The 22,556-nt window shown below is 42.5% G+C and overlaps 1 pseudogene across 1 annotated transcript; it reads right to left on the minus strand.

The window, feature by feature from the left end:
- Window positions 1–21,821: 21,821 nt before the first annotated feature.
- LOC308424630 (small ribosomal subunit protein eS17-like) lies at window positions 21,822–22,238 on the minus strand (annotated as a pseudogene). The gene has a single exon. The product of its transcript is annotated as a small ribosomal subunit protein eS17-like (transcript).
- Window positions 22,239–22,556: the final 318 nt, after the last annotated feature.

The following is a 22,556-nucleotide window of genomic DNA, read 5'->3' on the forward strand; positions in this document are numbered from 1 at the left end:
CCAGACACTGCTGTCTTCTGCTACATATGCAACTGGAGCCATGGGTCTCTCCATGTGTGCTCAGTGGTTGGTGTTTTAGTCCCTGGGAGCTCTGGAGGGTTTGGTTGGTTGATATTGTTCTTCCCATGGGATTGCAGACCCTTTCAGCTCCTACAGTCCTTTCTCTAACACCTTCATTAGGATCCCTGTGTTCAGTCTGATGGTTAGCTGCAAGCATGCTCAGCTGTATCTGTATGTCTCTGGCGGATCCCCTGAGGAGGCACCTTTATCTGGTTTCTGCCAATAAGTACTTCTTGGCATCAGCAATAGCGCTTGGGTTTGGTGGCTGCATATGGGGTGGATCCCCAGGTGAGGCAGTCTCTGGATGATCTTTTCTTCAATCCCTGCTCAACAACTTTATTTCTGAGATACAACTACTTTGTTTATTTTAGCAAACATTCCTTGAATTTTGCAGTGAGCCAATGACTTTGCTGGGTTCTAAGATACGAAGATGAGTGATGGCTGTCCTTAACTTTACAGTTGGGCTGTGGAGGTAGTTCAGCAGTAAGAGCATTCCGTGCTTTATAGAAGACCTGAGTATTGGCCTCGGCATTGGCATGCAGCTCACAACCATCTGTAACTCCAGTCCCCGGGAGATCTGACACCCTCTTCTGACCTCCATGGCACCAGGCAGAAAAATACATGCAGACAAAATACCCATACAAATAAAATGAAAACATAAATCAATCTCAAGGAAAGAAAGAATGAAATGAAGAAAAAAGGAAAACTCGCAGGAAATACCTCACAGTCTTTCTACTTGTTATTCACTGCGTGTCCTGAATGCTCTGTTTTTTTAATACCTGCTATCCATAAAGAAAAGATCTGGGGCTTTGACCTGTTTACAAGCCAGCGAGCCAGCTTCCCACACCTTCATGGATGCTAGCCAAAGACATGAGACTCCTGGCTTAATGAGGAAGGACTTTATTGCTCATAGCAGCAGCAGGAGACAGAGGGATGAGCCTTTGTGCACAGCCTGCAAAACCTGCGTCCCATACAGGAATGTGAAGAGGGCCAGGTGCCACTTTCATACCACATGTAGCCAGGGATGGGAGAGAAACCCCAACCTTAGATAAGGATCCCAAATCTTTTTTAATGAATTGCAAACAAAAATTCTCTTTGCCCAAGGTGATACCTTTAATACACTGGTTCAAAGGGAGACTATCTGTACCTGACAAGGCTGTTGGCTAAACAGATTCAAAAGTACAATTCAGAACAAAAAGGAAGTTAATATCTTGTTCACAGGCATGCCAAGATTATCGAAAACTGTCTTCTCCCATCACGCACTTCTAGTCTGTGCAGAGCAGAGAGGAGACCTTCCCTAACCATTCTAATTGGGGTTATACTTATTGCCCTTGTTCCAGAAAGTCCCTCAGGTTAGCTTTCTATTGTTTCTATACCAGCTAGCCCAGGGAAATTTTGCTCCCTGTGTTTACATACTCTGGGAAAAGGCAAGGAACTCTGTGAGTCCTTTTTAGTGTCTTACAAGGTACTTGGAACACAGTACCCAGAACTCAAGACATACTTGTTAAATTAATGAAACAGTGTGAAAGACTCTGGAGAAGCAACTAGGAGGCTGGTACTGTGCGAAGGGTATGTATTCTGACATAGAAGGAAGGCCGCAGAAGGCTTTCTAGCAGGCTTGGTAACAGGAGTTGGAGTTGGGAAGGGGGAAGATGAGAAAAGAGCTAAACATCCTGGAGTAGAGAAAAGCATTCTAAAAGTATACAGGAACTAACACCATACTGCCAGAAGAAAGGAGCTAGAAGCTGAAGGGGTGCTGAAGACAAAGGTCACGGGTTTCAAGGAGCCACTAAATAGCTTTGAGCAAGGAGTGGCATTTTCTGTAATTTTTCTGTAGTGTCCTACAAGATGGCTTTAAGGCAAGAACTCTTTTTTTTTTTTTTCTCTCTCTCTCTCTCTCATGGATTCATTGACTAAATGGAGCAGTAGCTTATATACTTTTATTCATTTGTAAATATTTTTAAAGTTTCATATATATTCAGATACTTGGTCCCCAGTTGGCAGAACTCTTTGGGAAGGATTTAGGAGGTGTGACTTGGTTGAAGGAGGTGTGTTGTTGGAGGTCAGCTTTGAACTTTCAGTAGACCACCATTCCCAGTGTACCCTCTGCCTCCTGCTTGTGGGTGAGACTCGAGGTCTCAGTTGCTGCTTTCTCTACTGCTAGCTACCATGCCTTCAGTCTGTCATTATAAACTCTAACTCTCTGGAACCATGAGCCCATTAAACTCTTTCCTTTATAAGTTGGCTTTGTCACGGTATCACAATAACAAAAAGCAATCAATATAATGACAAAATTTGCACATCAAAGTATGATGTAAGTTTTTATTTAAAATAAAACACACCCTGGAAAAATAAAATAAAAAGGCTGGGCATGATGGCACATGCCTTTAATCCCAGCATGCAGAAGGTGGAGGCAGGCAGATCTTTGTGAGTTCAAGGTCTGTAGAGTGAGTTAGTTTCAGGACAACTAGGACTATACAGAGGAAACCCTATTTCAAAAAAATCAAATAAATAAATAAACCATACCCAGAGCTATAGTGAGATTGTATAATAATCATCAACACTAATAACTTAAAAATGACTCAAGAAGTCTTAAAAGGGGAGTATTAATTAGTAACTTAAGGAAGAACATTTATGTGGGCTTATGAATCTACACAACAGCAGTTATTTTTATTTATTTCATTTTATTATTTGAGACAGATCTTCCTATGCAGCCCTGGCTGTCTTGAAACTCGCTATGTCTACCAGGCTGTCCTCAAACTCACAGAGATCCACCTGCCACAGCCTCCTGAGTGCTGGGACTGAAGGCAGGCATGGCCAAGCCTGGTTGGCTGTAGTCCGTAATGGAGGGGAAAGCCCAGCAACAGGCAGCAGGAACAGGAAGCTGAGAGATCACATCTCCACTGCAATTAAAAGCAAAAATGGCAAGAAGGAAGCAGGAGGCAGGAAGCAGGAGGCAGGGCAAGGCTGTAAGCGCTGAAAGTCTACATGGAATGTGTACTCCTCTGCAAGGTCGCACTTATTAAAGGCTCTACAATCTCCTAAAGCAGAGCCAAACTAACATGAGATTGTCCAAATATAGGGTCTTGTGGGTGACATGTCTCATTCAAACCACAAAAACTCTTCCTTTATTCTAAAATCAAACACTAAGTTTCTATGGTCTTGGTGACCTCTTGACTAGATAAAGTAAGAAGGCTAATTATTTTCATTTCACTGAATGAAATGAAAGAACACTTGAAGTTTTCTAAAAACAGGAGTAATAGAATTATTAAGAAATCAAATCAGAATAACCACAGTGACCATCGACCATGGCAGAGGCGCTGTGTTGACTATTCTGAGAAGTTCATTGGCTGGGGAGGCAAGGCAGGGAACATATGAAGGAGGTAGCACGGGAGAGGTCAGACCCATTTTCAGGCTGCATCAACAGAGGCGGGTAAAGCAGAGGAGCTAAGCAGTCAGTGCTGCACTGGGAACGGTGACTGTCCGTGAGATACTATGAGTAGCGGTTTGTGTGGCGGGATATAGGTTCTAGCATGGTGCTGTGTTTCAGATGGAATGACTCACTTGGTCCATCAAGCCTTGTGAATCATTCAGCTACCATCTAGTACTCTACTAAGCTAAGGCACTGTGCTAAATGTTTGCAACAAACAATTTCCCTTTGTTCTCGAAAAGAACTTGTTATCAGACATAATCATGGCCATTTTTCAGATTAGGAAACTGAGGCTTAAAGGTTTGAGTTTTGCCCAAAGTTTCAGTGGTAAAATATTTAAAGCCAGGCCATCTCTGTAACTGACAGTACCACCCTGACTCATGATAGCAGCAAACTGTTGTGATAAAAATCTATTTTCCAAAAGGAAGAAACAATTATAAAAGTGAAGCCTTGAAGCTACCCCACGCAAAGCCAGACCTAGGGACTTAATCGAATGGTGTGAATGTTGTTTTGTCGCTCTCACCTGGATGACTTGAACTTGAATTTCAATGTGAATGAGAAAACCAGATTCTAATAGAAACACTCTGTGCTGTGCACTGACACCAGGGAATTTGCATCACGCTGGTTAACATACCCCCATTTGTTAACAACTTAATGCCCAGGCCAGACACTGAACCAACTGCTGTAAAATTAATGTGACTCCAAGTGAGGAATTCCACTTGAGGAAGACACCACACAGGGCACATTCAGAGTAATGTTCCTTTTGTGCTGATGTCCCACAACCCTGGAAAATTCTAGATTTCCTACTGTAGGGGCTGCTTATATAGAGTTTTGTAACTTGGCCCTGGGGCTCAAGCATCTTTAGGTACCTAAGTAGCCCCTGGCTAACTATATTAAAATCATGAGGTAGACGCTTCTAGAACAAGTGCAGAGAACCTCCCTTATTCCATTCATTAGCCTAGTTTTCCCTGGCCCGTTTAAATCTATTCTTGACCCCAGATTTCCAACTTCAACACCCCTGGGATTGATGAGCCATGTTAAATTTACTGCAGTACTGAGTGTGTGTGTGGATGATTCCTTCTCTGGCACTAGCTTTGTTTTGTTTTTGTTTTTTGTTTTTTGCTGTTGCTTTGTTTTTTAAGATGAGGTTTCTTTGTGTAGCTCTGGCATCCTGGAGCTTGCTCTGTAGATGAGGCTGGTCTCTACCTGCCTTTGCCACATCCCACCACAGCTGCTGGCATCCTTCCCTCAGCCACACACTGACTAGGCTCCACCTAGCCACTCTCAGGGAAGAAAATATATTACAAGGGCAACATACATAAGATGTCACGGTTAAAATTAGAGTCCTTTTTAAAATTATTTTTGTTGACTCTGAATGCCATTTTATCTCCCCAGTGTTAAACAACTAAGCCGTGTTTTTTTGTTTGTTTGTTTTGTTTTGTTTTGTTTTGTTTTTGAGGGTGAAATAGAAAACTTGAAGCATCCAGGCACTTTTGAGCCTGGGTCCAGACAACCTCCTTATTTCCTCACCTGGTGACCAGTGACATTTCATGCTGGGCAGAGCAGAAGCAAAGCGGTGTCTGACTCTCACCCCAGACCTGCCCTGCCTGGTCTCAGCCCAGTTGCTCCAGCTGCTCACAAAAGCTCCCAAGTTTTGAAGATCCAGCTGTCCCTAGGGAACAGGTAAGGTAAGCCTCCCGTGCTGACTCCCGCTTAGGCTGTGACGGGCTCATTGCAGCCAAGGCTGTCTCTACGCAGGGGAAAGCAAGTTGGCTTTTTCGCTTTTGTAACACCTTACTTCTCTACTGCTAGTGGAGACTTAATAACTGTTTGTTGAGTTGAGGAATATATTAGTGACTGAATGAACATATGTTAGAAGGTAGCAAATGTTGTCTGGAACATTACAGCCTATACTTACAGGGAGCAACACATCTGTGTTTTGTAGCCGCATTGGGTTCATGTCCTGGGTCAAGCAACCTCTTGTGTAGGTGTGCAATGGTCCTTGCAGATGAGGAGGGAACCTAGACAAGTCACCCACTTTCTTATTCGATAAATGAAGTTGGACTTCTGTGCCAGTAATTTCAATTTAGGAAGCTTTCCACCTCTCCCTGGAAGCACTGTGTCAGTGAGATTAGTATCAAGACCTCAAGTTCTCTTTCATCCCTCTTGCTGGGATAGCCCTGAGTCTTCTGCCCAGCGCTGTGAGAGCCAACCCTGTCTTATCTACATGCTCAGCCAACTACTTAGCACATGGTAGGTGTTTAATTGGTGTTAAAAAAGAATAATCAGTCATAGGAAGGAGGTGAAAGAAAAAGTCATGAAATTTTAATGAAACAACGCATTTAACTTAAATGTGATTTCTAATCGACAAAACCTCGTAGCCTCTCCATGCAGTGTTAGCCCCAGGAGTAAGAATAAGTTTATGTCATGCTCAGGGAGTTAAGCTCACATTCTTCCCTCTTTTGATGAATGGAAGTGGGGGCCGCCAAGCTCTGTGCACAACACTTCCATCCTTTTGGTGCCTCTCCACTGTCTTCCTCTGAGCTTCTAGGTCTTTCTTCATTGTTCCTTGATACTGGCTAACATTGTGCTCCTGACTCTGGTCTTTTTCCCCCTAAGATTTATTTATTTTTTATACATAGGTGTGTCTGTGTATATCTGAGGGTCTCCCGGAGGCTAGAAGACAGCTTTGGATCTCCTAGAGCTGTGGCCCTTGTAAGCCACCTGATGTGGGTACTAGGAAGGGAACTTGGGTTCTCTGAAAGTGCAAGGCATCTCTCCAAACCTGACTCTGGTCTTTTCTGCTACTATGAAGAACCTTTCTCCAGGATTAGTGACTACTCCAGCATCAGAGTACACTACTGTTCTCCTTTCTGGGTTCCCTCCTGGTTCAGCTGATGTCTACAGCCCGCAGCATCAGTGAGTTCTTCCTATGGAGCACAGACAAGGGCTGTTAGACGTCTGAACTCTCACCCTCATTCAGTTCCTATGAAAATGTGATGAAGACATCACAACTCATCTCATTTTGTAGACAAGATAACTGAAAGGCAGAGCAGGATTCACACTGACGTTGTGGGCCCAGCACCAACAACTTGGTATCTGTGCAAAACTACTGAAGACCTATCTACAGAATGAGATTGGCTTACAGTCAGCAATGTCCACCAGATGACAATGGCACCAGGCAACAGCAGCTATAGCCCTGTGGTGGTGAAACTCTGGCTGTTCTTGAATACCAAATGACCCACCCTCTTTTATTTTGGGGGCTGAGGATTGAACCTAGAGCCTGGGACTGTGTTTCTTAGCTGTATGCCCCAGCTGACAGTGTCCTCAACTTTTCAAATAATAAGAAAGTCTTGTGTGTGTGTGTGTGTGTGTGTGTGTGTGTGTGTGTGTATGCGCGCGCATGCTCAAGTGTCCTTAGGCACTAGTGACAGGTGGAATGGCTGCCTCTAATCAAGAGAACATTGCCTGATCATTTGCACAACTTGGGACAGCCATGTGACTAAAATCCAGCTGGTGGATGAGACCAGTGTCTAGGAACTTTTTTTTATAATAGTGGTTTTGAATGTTTCTGACAATATCTCTCTCATAAATACACACACATGCTCACAAATATAGCTGTAAACCCCGTTTTATGCAGAAATACCTCTGGTACAGGGCTTACTGTGGTATCTTCTTAATTCCATTTTCTGGAAATTATGTTATATTGCTTTTATGATCCTGTAATGAGTTATAAGTAGACTTAGAAGAGGATGTTCTAAAGTATTGCTTGTTCAGACAATGTGTAGTACTTTTTGTTCTTCTCTTTGATTTCTCCGCCATTCTATCCCTGAAACAGAAGGGCACCCATCTTGGTGTATGGGCTCAAGGGTACAAACAGTGTAGAGAGGACGATCTCTGATAGGCCCAAGGCTGTAACAACCTGAAGTCTCCTGTCTGTTCTTTAAGTGGCTGAGACACTAATCTCTATCTCATTTAAGAGACTGTGATAGTTTGAACAAGAACAGTAGGTATCCATTGGCTCACATATCTGAATATTTGGTCCTCAGCTGGTAGAACTGTTTGGGACAGATCAGGAGGTGAGAGCTTGTTGGAAGAGGTGTTTTACTGGAGGATGGACTTTAAGGTTTCAAAAACCTATGCTATTCCCAACTAGTTCTCTGTCCACATGCTTATGCCTCAAGATGTGAACTCTCCGCTACTATGAGCAGCATGCCTGCCTGCCTGCTGCCCTGCTTCTCCCACTGCATCACAGACACTGACCATCTGGAACTATAAGCCTCATATACATTCTTTCTTCTATAAGTTGCCTTGGTCATGGCATCTTATCATAGCAACAGAAAAGTAACTAAGACGGCCATTATTGTTTTAAATTTCCTGTGAGACATGGCCAAAGCCAATCCTCACTGATGGTGGCAATGAGTTATATATTTGGTTTTAAGATCTGTTTCTATTTTCTGTTGCTTTGCTTTTGGTGTGCATATTTGTAATGAAAGTACTTGTGTCCAGTCCATGTACTGAGAGGTCAGAGGAGAATATCACATACCTCCTTCGTCTCTCTCCCTTCTCTGTGCAGGTAGGAGGCAACATTGTGTGAACATGGCAGCTCACTGATCCCAGATGGAACTGTTTCCGCTGAGTCTCCTTCCCCCAGATACAACTTGAACACCACCGGCGTGCATAATCACACACAGCCCTTATGTGGGTACTGGGGAACTGAACTCTGCTCTTTGCTGCTACAGCAAGTGCTCTTACTCACTGAGCTACCTCTTAGACCCTTTGTGTGAGAGAAGGTTTGCAGAGAAGAAAGGTGCCAGTGTGTTCTGTGTGTAGTTTCCTTCTTCTCTATGGCAGGTGGCACCTGCTTGGCACCAAAGTGTAGCCAGAGGCAGTCTCCTTAGGGTGACCCTAGCTCACCTTCCGCACACTTCCCTCCTCTTTTGAGGGTAGTGGTTGTTCCTGTTGAAGTCTGGATTTCCTCTCCGCATCTTCTTCTCTGAATCCTTTCCATTTCTCTGGATCCCATTCATTAAATTTCTCCTGTACGAAATACTTGGAAGTAGCTGGAATTTTCCTGACCAGGCCCTGACTCACAGTAATAGACACAGCTCAGCAGGTAAACATTCCTACTGCCTCCTCCCAGTGTGAGGTGGGCAGGATTTTCTTTCCCCTATCTCCTCAAAAAACAATAAAGCCGAGGCCCAGGAAAGTTATATGGCCTGTCAAGATAATGTGGCAACTGGAACAATCAACCTGGAAGCCACTAGACACACAACTCCCCTTAAAAGCCAACAAACCCTTTTGGATCTTCTTTTTGAAGAGTAATGGTTTTATTATGTTCACTTGTAAAGGCTTTGACGTAAAACCCACTCACATGAGATGACTTCATGATACCTATCTTCCATCTTTAGACACCTACCCAAAGAAAGCTGATGCCTTTTTAGATTCCTTCTGCCTTGGGAAAAGGTTCTGACCTTCCTCAAGTTCCTTTCCCACTCTGGTCTGGGAGAGACCTTCAACGTCCTTCACAGCTAAATCTTAATCATTATTCAAGGACCACATTTACTCATTCATAAAATGTTTACTGAGTGCTTAGTATGTGCCCAGGGGCAGGGTCTGGGGTGGAACCAACATGAATGAGAACCTGTTTTTGCACTCAAAGAGCTCATTGTCTAGCAGAGAGGACAGGTATATAACATAATCAAAGTGCACATGCGAGAAATGCTTTCGTGAAATCCAGGAGCCTTGAAGCACCATGAGAGGCAGGTCTTCAGCTGGTCCTTGATGAATAACTAGAAATTTGACAAGTGAAAAGGGTTAGCAGAAGACTCCAGACTGAAGGAGGTGGTTCCCACAATGGATTCACAACAAGAAGAGCTATACTCATCAAGTGTGTGTGTATGTGGGGGGGTCTCGTGTACATATTAGTAAGATGCTCAGAACTTTGTGTATTTACTCAAATATCTGCATATTTTCATCTATTCACAAACATACTTCGTTATTTGCCTATATTTTATTTATTTATTACTTTTACTAAAAAACAACTCACTTATTTTATATATGTGAATACTCTCTCTTCAGACACATTAGAAGAGGGCATCAGATCCCATTACAATGGTTGTGAACCATCATGTGGTTCCTGGGAATTGAACTCAGGACCTCTAGAAGAGCAGTCAGTGCTTTTAACTCCTGAACCATCTCTTTAACCCTATTCTTACCTTTTCTTGGGACAGGGTCTGACTCTGTAACCTCAGATCATGGTTCTTCTGTTTCAGCCTCACAAGGACTGAGATTTTAAGTGTGTGCCACCATATCTGATCATGCCTATTTCTTCTAAAGATGGGATGTGCTGTATGTTTGTGTATATATACACAGACCTATATACATATAATGCCATATGTGCTCTATGTAGAAAGATATAGGCATGTGTGTTTTCTTCATTTTTTTTTCTACTTTTGATATTATATTAAACTAGATCACTAAATAAAAGAAGAAAGATAATCAGAAAGCAAGGAAACCAAATTTCCTGGTTCACATTTGGAAATTCAGACTATGCAATAGCATATACCTAGGGGAAAATGATTGAAAAATGAACCGCAGGAACATAGCTCTGTACAGGACATTCCTTCACCAGGAAAAGCCTAAATAGACCCTGAAGGCTCAAGTTCCTTTCTGGAAAGCCATTAAAGAACATGTCCCATACTAGTTAGCATTTCAGCTGTAAGTGAGACACGGTAATAGGGCTAGAGAGATGGCTCAGCCATTAAAGGCTAGGCTCACAACCAAAAGATGTGGGAAATAAAGGAGATTGTTTTACTGAGCAAAGGCAATTTGAATCTATCAATTTTCGAAATGACTGTCGGTCCAAAATTCCTTTCATGCCAGGCAGTGGTGCTCAGAGAGGAAAAGGAAATCAATTTCATCTAATGTTGTTGGGGGGTCTCCAGGAAGGCCATTGCCTAAGACTGCACTCTTCCTCTCTGTAAGCCTGCTGCTCCATTCTGACTCCATCCTCTGGATGTGAAAAGGCTGTTGTTCTCTTGAATTGTCACCTTCAGCAGCTGGCATTACCGACAGGAGACCTGCACAAGACTGGGCCCTTGACTTTTCATCATGAAGAAGGGAGGGGCTCACAAGGTAAGGGTTTAGTAGTTAATAGTTGCTAGATATGAGTGGCTTTCAAGGCCCCCTCAAGACATGTAGGCAGTTAATGGGAGGTAAGCTCGGAGCCCCAGGGGCTGGAGGAGCAGAGATGCTGGATGACTTTGGAGAGACAAGGGGACTTGTTCTTGTTTCTCAGATGTGAATACAATGTCACTGAGAGCAAGGCAGAGAAGGCAGAGAAGGCAGAGTGCCAGGCAGTGGGGACACAGGGACTCTTCTGTTTGCCATTAACCTTGATTGGCAAGGGAAGAATTCCCAGGCCTTCTATGTTCTTGAAAAAGACTGTAGGAGAGAAATGATAGGAGGCATGTCAACTAACTCCCCCAAAATTTGGTGAGTCAGACCTACTGGGAGGAGTCAGGGGTGTCCTGGCTCTGCCTCTGTCGAATTTCTAGTACCTAGAGGTTGAGAAGTGAGGTTTCCAGGGGCCCTTGTGAGCCACTGGGAGTAACTGGTAGCCGGGTACCCATCCAGTCTCACAGATGTGAGCACACCAGGTCACCAGCAGCTGAAGCCATCACCAATTAAAACATAGTTTTTTCTTTCTAAAGCTGAAAACTGTAACAGGGGCTGGCAGCGAGAGACAAGATTAGAATAGCCATGTAGCATCACTGGCTGGCAAAGAATCAGAGGTCCAGATGGGGACCAGTCACTCTCCAAATCTTAGGACAGCCTGAGTTATCTTCCAGTCACTGCTGACCTTGGGAGAAGGAGGAAAAGAAGCTGGGTCTGACAGGCAAGTATCCCAAAGAGGGAAAGTTCAAGCTAAACTGACTAATTGGAAGTGCTGTTGCTTTGCCTTGTGCCCAGTGGGATGGAAGTGTTATCACAGAACAAGTTCATCAAACAAAGTTTTAAGCTCCATGCAATATGTCTCATGTAATTTGAATTATGTGCTATACAATGTTTGAACCAACCATATTTACTAATAGGAATTAGTTCAGATCACCATACATAGACATACACATTTTTGTTTTGACATGAGGTCTCACTATTGCCAAGTCTGGTCTCAAACTTGTGGGCCCAAGTAATCAGTCTCTTGAGTAGCTGAGAATCCAAGCACATACCACTGTGCCTTGGTTGATAGAATAATCTTAAAAAGTGACTTAGATGGATCAATGATCTTTAATTTATGTTGATCTATAATTTATCTATATCTAAATCAATGATGAAATTTACTAGTCTACTAGGAGACTCAATAGTTTTTTGATTAAGCATATGTTGATAAAAACCTGGAAGTTAAATTATGGATAGTCTATACTTTGACCTATAAACATCCAATTCTTTTACTTACAGGTGCCTCGATTCCACTTCAAAGATCGGCTCGTCAACTACGGGGAGACTTTACTTTTGTGTCCTTCATACTCTGAAGATTTTCCTCTGCTGTGAGCTGCCTGTCATCAGCTGACCCTTTTGATCTGAGAATCACACACTTAGCAATCCTGACAAGTCTTAATTAGTAAAGTTAAGTAACTCTTACCACAAGGAGTGTCTGAGCCCAACTTATCACTGCCTGCATGCAGTGTTAGAGTTCTTTAGAAACCTTCTGACACATTGTCTCTTCTTAGGTTAGCAACTCTAGTCTCTTTAGAATTTACTCTGATCAAGTCTCTGCAGTTGCCACTTTACAGATAGCACAAGCTAGAGATATGTAGGGTTTACAGAGGGGAAAAAAAGAGTTGTATGTCTACTCTGTATCTGTTCTTTCCAAAATGGTCAATCATCTTCACTTTGCAAACACTAAAGGGAAATGTTCAACTTTCACTTGACCTTTCGACATCACCCACAGCATTTCCTGTTCTTCTTCACTTTGTTTTATGTTACCAACTGTTGACAGTTTCTAATTTAAAGTCCTCTCTCCTCTTGAATCCTGGATTCTCTGCTTTTGCTTCTTTTTGAATCTTAACGTGTTGAAAAGCCTCAGGTCTTAATGCCCTGCATTTATTTGTTTGTTTCTTCCTTTCTTCCTTCTCTTTGTTCTTTTTCTCCTCCTCTTCCTCTTCTTTTTCCTCCTCTTTTTCTTCTTGTTTCTCAAGACAGAGTTTCTCTGTGTAGCCCTGGCTGTCCTAGAACCCACTTTGTAGACCAGGCTGACCTCCAACTCAGAGATCCACCTGCTTCTGCTTCCTAAGTGCTGGTTCCTGGTGGCATTTCTCTTTTCTATCTCATTTCCTAAGAGACTTTATGTAGCATGTGTTCCCAGCTGTTCACAAGCATGTACCTGTCCAGGAGCTATCTCAGATCCTTGGATAAAAGACACACAAACTTTGGCTCATTTTTAAACTGGCCTATTGGCTCTGTGGCTGGGCTCTTCTAGCTTTATGCCTTTACCTTCTCTCCTAGATCAACACCTCTAAATCTGCCCTCAACTTAGTTGCCCATTACTACCTTCTGTGAAGCCTATTGGTCTTGCTGCCCCAAACACATTCTTACTGTTTTCTCTTACTGCCTACATTTTGGAAGATCTCCCCTGTAGCTCCGAGTCTGTTCCATCTCTCTCCCCTAAGTATCTTGGTTCTCATCCTCTCTTCTAGCCTTCGGGGAACCTGGGATTCTTGCCTCTTTCTTTCCACCCAGTCACTGGCAACTGGCATCTTTATTGGTAGATCAAAAACCAATTGGGGGCAAGCACTTTTAGTATCAGAAAACACAGATTCCTAATCAAAACATCAGCATCACCACCCTACAATTTTATGTAGGCTCAAGCCGTTAGCCACTATTTTCTTTCTTTCTTTTTTAAAGATTTTTATTTATTTATTTTATGTGAGTACACTGTACATTTCTTCAGACACACCAGAAAAGGGCATCCAATCCCATCACAGATGGTTGTGAGCCACCATGTGGTTGCTGGGAATTGAACTCAGGACCTCTGGATGAGCAGTCAGTGCTCCTAACTGCTGATCCATCCCTCCAGCCCCCTAGCCACTATTTTCTAAGTCCTAAATTTCTGTCTTCCTTTCCAGCTTCTGTAGTTAAGATTATCCAAGTCTACTGTCTTAGTTAGGGGTTGGTTCTATTACGATGATAAAACATTATGACCAAAAACCAAGTTGGGGTTAAAGGGTTTAGTTTGACTTATAGTTTCAGATCATAATCCATCATTAAACAAGTCAGGACAGGAGCTCAAGCAGGACTGGAACCTTGAGGCAGGGGCTGATGCTGAGGCCTTGAAAGGGTGCTGCTCACTGGACTGCTCCTCATGGCTTGCTCATTCTGCTTTTTTTATAGAACCCAGGTCCAGCAGTTTAGGGATGGCAACACCCTTCATAGGCTGGGCCCTCCCATGTTGATCACTAATTGAGAAAATGCTTTACAGCTAGATCTCATGGAGGTATTTTCTCAACTGAGGCTCCTTTCTGATGACTCTAATTTGTGTCAAGTTGACACACAGAACCAGCCAGTACATCTACTTAGATATTCAACAGGTATCTCAAGCTAAACACTTATTTCTAAAGTTTGTCTTTCTAGTTTCCACATGTCCTCTCAATTTGGGGCCTACTGACAGCTTTCCTAGTTTGGCTTCTGTGGCTGAGATAAAGACTATGAGGAAAAACAACTTATGAAGGGAAAGATTTATTTGACTTACATGTCCCAATAAAAGTCCATCATTGAGGGAAGCCAAGCCAGGAACTTAAACAGAGACAGGGACCAGAGAGGAATGCTGCTTACTGGCTTGCTTCCCATGGCTTGCCTAGCTTGCTTTCTTATACAACCCAGGATACCACTTGCCCAAAGGTGGCACTGTCCACAGTGATCTAGACCTTCCCACACAGACATTAACCAAGAAAATGCCTCACTGACTTACCTACAGGCCAGTCTGATGTAGGTAATTTTGGACTGAAGTTCTGTCTTCCCAGACTGCTCAGGCTGTGCTGACACCAGCATAGTAGCCTTTACTCTTCATTCTTTTCATGCCTTGCTTCTAGCTTGGCTACTTCTTCTGGCTACAGCCTTAAGTTGCCCTTGACTTACTGGCTTCATCTTGCTCAAAGCCACGAGAGACTTGTAGTCTTTGCCTAGTTGTCAGGTTCTGTCCTGTGTTTACTGGTTTTGCTTTGTAAGCACTACTTAGTTCCAGCTTGAGTAAACTACAACAGACCCTTTGTTCTACAAGGATGTTTGCTTGTGATCCCATGTTACTGCCTTAGATTCTTTTGCTCATTCTTGTATTTGTTTATTTATTGTGTGTGTGAGTCTAATGTTACTTCATAATTGTAATTTTGCTACTCTTATAAATCATAATGTAAATATCAGTGTTTCCAATGGTCTTAGAAGACCTCTGTAAAAGAGACATTTGACCCCTGTGGTGGTTTGAATATGCTTGACCCATGGGAAGTAGCACATTAGGAGATGCAGCTTTATTAGAGAAAGTGTGTCACTGTTGGGGGTAGGCTTTGAGACAGTCCTCCTAATTGCCCTGGAGACCTTCACATCAAGATGTAAAACTCTCTGCTTTTCCTGCACCATGCCTGCCTAGATGAGGTCTTGTTCCTGCCTTGATAATGATGGATTGAACCTCTGAACCTGTAAGCCATCCCCAATTAAGTGTTGTTCTTTTAAGAGTTGCTTTGGTCATGGTATCTCTTTACAGCAATGGAAACCCTAACTAAATTAACCTCTACGGGTGTTGCAGCCCACAGGTTGATAACCACTGCACTGAACCATCTCTCCAGCCCTATGGCTTAGTTTTAATGAAAGCCTCAAGTCTTTAAATTATGGTACCTATACATGTTCTCCTGTAACACAGTCTCTTTATTTCATGGCTGGTGGAGTACACACCATCAGAGGAGGCTTGTCAAGTATTCCCTAATTGCCCTGGTCCTTAAGAAAATTATTATCCAGTGATGGATGAGAGTTTATACAAAATTTGATTAGCCTTAGCTGCTTAGAGCATGTTTTGGGAAAGATTTTGAGTCCTTAAACTCATAAGAATTCTCTTATCAGTTGGCAATGGGCATCTGCAATGGTTTGAATAGGTATGACCCCCAAGGATTCATGTGTCTAAATACTTGGCTCATAGGGAGTAGCACTATTAGAAGGAACAGTCTTGTTGGAGGAAGTATGTCACTGTGGAGGTGGGCTTTGAGGTCTATATATGCTCAAGTTACACCTAATATGGCACACAGTCACTGTCTACTGCTTTGGATCAAGATGTAGAATTCTTGGCTCCTCCAGCACCATGTTTTCTTGCACACTGATATGCTTCCCACTATGATGATAGTGGACTAAACTTCTGAAACTGTAAGCCAGCCCTAATGAAATGTTTTCCTTTATAACATGGTGTCTTTTCACAGCAATCCTAACTGAAACAACACTATATTTATGTTGGCAAAACCTTGCTTCATGTGTTGGTCATGCAGCTGGTTTATGCCAAGGTGGACTATTGGAAACAAAAGGTCATAGGGGCAGTTTATATTCAGGAATCATGGTGCTGGTTTGCATATCTAGTATGAGTCAGCTAAAACATGGTTGATCGTGAATATCCTGGGACTATGAGTCAGCACAAAATGGCTAACACTAGAAATCCAAGGAACCCCAAAGCAAATGGTTATTTTCAGCCAGATACCACTTTTGTGTGAGTTTTGTACGCATAAGACCCTGAGGCTAGAAACAGCCTTAATTAGTGGCAGAGTCTTTGTCTTTACCAGCCTATCTTTGTGTGTCTGTCCATGAGTCTATACACTTACTTTGTGTAGCCTGTGTACAATCTACATGTATGTCCGTACCTGATTGTATGTGGCCTGTGTGTCAGCATATCCTATGAGCTTGCGGAGGCTGCCTGCCTAGTAGCCTGAGTGCTGATAAATAAAACATGTCTGCCTATGACTTCTCAAAATCTCTTTGACTTTGTGGCTTCCTGCGACTTTTCTGGCATCAGAGCTCGGACCTCATACCTCCTTGGGCCCTGGAGACAAGGGCACTGGTGTGCTGTGAGATCCACGTCTGCTTAGCATTCCATAGAAAGCAGCTCCCCTCTATGGACTGCCGTGAGTCGGGTTTCTTCGGGTTTTCAGAAAACAGTAGTCTGTCATTTATTTTTATTTGTAGGTTTGTAGGCTGTATATTTAGCCACAACTTTAAGGGAATGTATCTTCTTTATGTCTGATCACCACAGACAGAATTTTCCCAATGATAATGTGAACATTCAGGGCACATCCAGCCTTGAGAGTATGACTGTCTCACAGTATCTATGCCTTTTTGTCTTTGTTCTCTTGGCCTCTTGGCTCCCTACTTTTCCTCTTAGAGTCACTTCTTCTTGATGTACAGCCAGAATTGTCAACAAATGTTCCATTGAACATGGGTTTCTGCCTTTGGATTAGAGCACTAACCTCACTGTTGTTCCTAATATGGTTTGTGCTTAGTCCTCTGATGAGCACCAAGTCTTTTAAAAACCTGAAAAGAAGAGAATGAAGAAGAATCCCACAAAATCTTTCCAACAGAGCATTAGATGCATAGTAAGAAAATGCAAAAGGCTCTGAGTCATATTCTTGCAGTCACTAAGTTTAGTGAACGGCCCCCTGCTTTCCTAGTCTTAAAAAGCCCAACACGCTCCAGTCTAAAAGGGAGAAATGAATTGAAGTAGCAATGCTAACTTTGTAGGAAAAGAAAGTTTTAAAAAAATCATACAAATTACTTAGCAGAAAAAAAATCTGCTTGTCTCATTTTTCTGTTGCTGTGATAAGACACCACAACCAAGGCAAAATATAAAAGGAAGTGTTTGACTTGGCACTTACAATTCCAGAGGGTTAGAGTCCATGATTATCATAACAGTAGGTAGGCAGATGCAGTTGGAGAGCAGTAGCTGAGAGTTCACCTCTTGGGACACAATCATGAGGCAGAGAGAACTAACTGGGAATAGTGTGGGCTTTTAAAAGCTCAAGTCCCGCTCCCAGTGACAAACTTCCTCTAATGAGGCAACTTCTCCTAATCCTTCCTAAACAGTTCCACCAATTGTGCACCAAGTATTTAAACATATAAGTTCATGAGGTTTCTTCTTATTCAAACCACCACATGACATTTTTTTTCCACGTGTAATAATGTATTAAACTGTGTCTTCTACAAACAGCCTAAGGATGGCAGGCTGGCCTCTCTGTGTGCTGCAGGTATCGGCTACTAGTGTGGAGGAAGTTCACCAGTAGTTATGCCAGCCTGAGAGACACCTTTACACATAAGTAGCTCTCCTTCCTGTCACAGGCCTGCCTTCTATCTCCCTGACTCCTGGCAACACATCCTTTGGTCTTAAGCTCTTTCTCCCAAAGACTCTTTTACATTGACTCTCTTTATCTTGTATGTGTGTGTGTGTGTTTTCCTGACTTCCCCTCTCATAAGCCAGACTCTTAGAAGAAATTTCTTTGTGCACCTGAATGGATGGTGTGAATTACCAATTTTTGCTCCAAACCTGAACTTCTTAGGTAGGATTCAGGTTCATGTAACATACAGGAAGAACCTACTACTGCTCTTAAAATGTGGATAGGACAGATTGAAAAGTTGGATGTTAGAAAAATTAAAATTGAGCAATCAAATAGGAAAGAAACTTTGTGAGACAGCTAAGACAGGTGGTGGCATCATGGGATGCTATAGGCCCCCTTTACTGTCACCAACACTTTGTCTTCATGTCACACCATACCAACTTCCTCTGTTGCCCTGGGGTCAGTACCTCATAGCAGGCTCTCAAGTTTTACGTCTTAGAATGGGATAAGAAACACTTCTTCCTTTAGTAACTGGCACCAGAATTCCTTTTAGGAAGGAGAACCTTTTTAAAAACTGACAATAAAGAAAGGCATATGCTGCATGCCTTTAACCCAGCTCACTGGAGGCACAGGCAGGTGGCTCTCTGTGAGTTCAAGGCCAGCCTGATCGATAAAGAGAGTTACAGCCCTGCCAGGTCTACATAGAGAGACCCCCATCTCAAGCACTGAAAATGAAACAAGATGTATTAGTTAGGGTTTTGCTGTTGTGAACAGACACCATGACCAAGTCAAATCTTATAAAAGACAACATTTAATTGAGGGTGGTTATGGGTACAAAGGTTCAGTCCATTATCATCAAGTCAGGAACATGGCAGCATCCAGGCAGGCATAGTGCAGGCAGATCAGAGAGTTCTACATCTTCCTCTGAAGACTGCTACTGGAAGGCTGACTCCCAGCAGCTAGGGTGAGTCTTAAGCCCACCCACAGTGACACAGCTACTCCAATGAGACCATACCTCCAGATAGTGCTACTCCCTAGGCTAAGCATATTCAAATATGACACAAGACAAAAAAAAAAAAAGTTTCAACACAGGTAGGAACCTAACTGTTCTGTATAAAATGACAGATTTTAAGAAGTGTGTGTGTGTGTGTGTGTGTGTGTGTGTGTGTTTTCTCCTGAAACACAAGGAGGAAAAAATGAAGGCTATAGAGACTAAGAATATAGCACAATTAAAAGAGTTTAGAACTTGGTATGTGGAGAATCATACTAAATATTTTGGGGTAAGTTGATTGTTTTTGTTTGTTTGTTTTTGTTTTTCTGGTTATTTTGTTTGTAATGGTTTAAGGAGCATTATAATGCTATGCTTCTCCCCCAAGATTCTGTAAATATCTCCTCTGTCAAAAACATTCCTCCAACTAAAGTCTGAGTCTGCTGCCACACTGTGGGACAGACAGGATGTAGAGAAGCAGGAGCCATGGCCAAGGTAGCTGAGAGAACATGGACGCTCCTGGGACTAGAAGAGCACTTTGAGAGGCCATAGACTTCCTTGTTGGTGGAATGAGCTATGGACTAAGCTTATCCAGATCTTGAAGAACCAGCAGAACTCATTTGCAGTTCTGGTTATGTGCTTTTACAAGATGGCAGGAAATCATTAGATAAGGAGGTTTTGTTATTGTTGTTGAGCCTGTCACCTCTTAGACCCATAAGCTCTTAGATCAACTCTCTCTTCTTCTTCTTCTTCTTCTTCTTCTTCTTCTTCTTCTTCTTCTTCTTCTTCTTCTTCTTCTTCTTCTTCTTCTTCTTCTTCTTCTTCTTCTTCTTCTTCTCTCTCCTCTCTTCCTCTCTCTCTTTCTTCTCTCTTCCTCTCTCTCTTTCTTCTCTCTTCCTCTCTTCTCTCTTCCCCTCTCTCTTCTCTCTTCCCCCCTCTCTCTTTCTTCTCTCTTCCTCTCTCTTTCTTCTCTCTTCCTCTCTTTCTTCTCTCTTCCTCTCTCTTTCTTCTCTCTTCCTCTCTCTCCCTCTTCTCTCTCCTACTCTCCTTTTCTAACTCATATGTAATTTGAGTAATAGTTTCTTAGCTAACTTCTAGGTCTGTCTATATTTTACTGCATTCTGTGTTCCATTTACAGTAAACTGTATTTGAGTGTTTGTATGTTTGAGTGCTTGTTAGTTCAGTTTAATATAAAATACTAAGAGCTGTTATTCCCTGGTGTTTGTCATTGGTTGGGTAAGCAGAAATATGTCTAGTCCTTACACCTCTCCATGAAGTTCTGTAATGAAGGTGGGCAACAGTACTTAGCATCTGCTTCCTCCTTTGGTAAACCTCAATAAGTCAGAAAGGCAAGGAATTGCCATGGTGCACTGTTCAGATGAGACTGTTTTGTGAGATGTAAGCCTCAGAATTGTAGAAGCTGGAGGAGACAGAGCTTCTCAGGGTAGACAGTTCATGGAGACATTGAGGTTTCCAGCATTAGACTCCTGCAGTCCAATCTCTAGATTGGATGGTTGGGGGAGGCAGTAGTGTATGAGTAACAGCAACTTTCTTGACTCTGTATTGTTGATTCCATATACTGGAGTATATCGTTTAACTCACTGAATCTAGGAGAGTCCTCCTAATTCCCCATTCCAATAAGTCAGTCATGATGCTCAATACTTCTGAAAGCCCTTGTTACTCTGGCCCTTCTAGTGAGTTCTTTGAGTACCCAACTCCTTACCTTTAATGCCAATATATTTGGTCTAAAGATGGGGCTTAGTGATAAAATGTTACCCTAGCATTCAATAAATGACAAACAGGAACCTTGCCTTACAATCAAGACACAGAAGGAATTCAGAGCTTTAAAAAACACTCTTAAAACCATCTTCCTGACTTCTGACTCAGGCAAGAACCAGCACTGGGCATGAAGATGGTAAATGAAAATTCAACAGATGAAAGTGAGGAAAATTGGCCTACATCACCTTAATCCAGTGACCCAAATTAGTCATCATCAATGAGACAGACACATTGTCATTGGGTGATTGATGGCCATGGTGCAGGAATTTCTGACAGAAATTCACAATGGAATCTACTCAGTAACGGATCTGGCTAGTACTCTTCAAAAGATGGCAAGGTCTAGCAAGCTAATCACATAGTGAAGAACTCTTTCAGAGGCAAGAAAGTCTTAAAGGATGAATGTCGGCATATAATGTGTGATCTTGGATTGGCTCATGGAAATTATTGGGCAATTATAGCAAATTTTGTAGTGTTTTGTGGATATTGGTGCTACTTCAATGCCTGTTTCCTGACTGTGATGAGTGTACATTTTTGTTTTGGTGGGGAAACGTCTTTGCTTTTTAAGAAAAATGTGTTGAAGTGCTGGGTGTGTAACCCAGTTGATAGACTACCTTCCTAGTATCTATGAAGCCCCGGGCTCAGCCCCCAGCACTGTAGAAATACGGTGTATTAGCATAATTCTGTAATCACAGCACTTGGGAGATGGGAGATGTCTCTTCTAAGGAATATAATAAATTGGAAGCTAGGCTGAGAGACAGGAGACCATGCCTAGAAAACAAAAGCAAAACCAAAGTCCAAACTATAAAGTGGCTCAGAAAGAGGACGAGAATAATAAGAACATTTGTGGATGACAGTTGTTGAAATATTGGATAGAGGTATATATTTAGGATTGTGTCAGGCCTGTTTCAACCGTGTGTGTGAAAGAAGATAACACGGTTTCACAGCACTGGTCCCTGAGTCCATTTCAGGCACTTTCTCATTTCTGTTGTTTCTTATTTGTATCACCCATGATTTCTATCATGCACAGACGTTTAACTTTTTTTATAAAAGAAAGAGACAATAATTATGACCTCTTCATGACTCTGTTATCTGAAAACAAAGCCATTGCCTTTGATGACCAAACAAGATGACCTTTCTCTAGCCCTCTTCTTCTTTTGTTTGGTTTGGTTTTGTTTTGTTGTCAGGTTTATTGAAAATATGACATCACAGATTAAACAGCTCCACGTGGTGTTTTCAAATTCATCCCAACTGTAGGCTGAGTGACCTGGAGGTTAGAGAGACTGCCAAAGTCTAGAAGCTTCAGCATTTCCTTGGTGTCAGGATCTACCTCAATGATCTTCAGATCTAGAGCCCAGACCTCAAGAACATAGTTATCTCTCCTCTCTCTCTTCTTCCTGCAACTTGATAGAGATACCTCTCACAGGAACTCTCTGAATCCACTTCATCAGATGCGTGACATAGCCGGCTATCTTGTTCCGAATTTTTTTTGCTGAGGATAATGGCGATTTCCTTGAACATGCGAACACATGCTTATTGGTGTGAAAGTCATCACCCACGTGTGTGTGTAGTACTTCTTGATAACGACGTGGGCTGCCTTCTTCACCGTCTTGGTGCAAGTGTGGCCCATGTTGATGGGTCTCAGTAAAAAAGCTCTAACCCTCTTTTCCCCTTGACTGCAGCCTCTGTTCCAGCTAAACTCATACATTCTAATGGGCTCTCTCATGGTCCTGCATGGCCAAGATGCAGTTTTACTCACATCTGCCTTAGATTCTCTCTCCATCTCCTCCACCTTTAAATATCCTTCCTATAAACACCACACACACACACACACACACACACACACACACACAAGTTTGTATTCAAGATTTCTATAAACCCTACCCTGACCACCCAGCCAAAATGAGCTTCTCCTCCAGTGTTGCTTGTGAAACTTGGCTATTTTAAA

The sequence above is a fragment of the Micromys minutus genome (assembly GCF_963924665.1).
Source record: "Micromys minutus genome assembly, chromosome: 9".
NCBI lineage: Eukaryota > Metazoa > Chordata > Mammalia > Rodentia > Muridae > Micromys > Micromys minutus.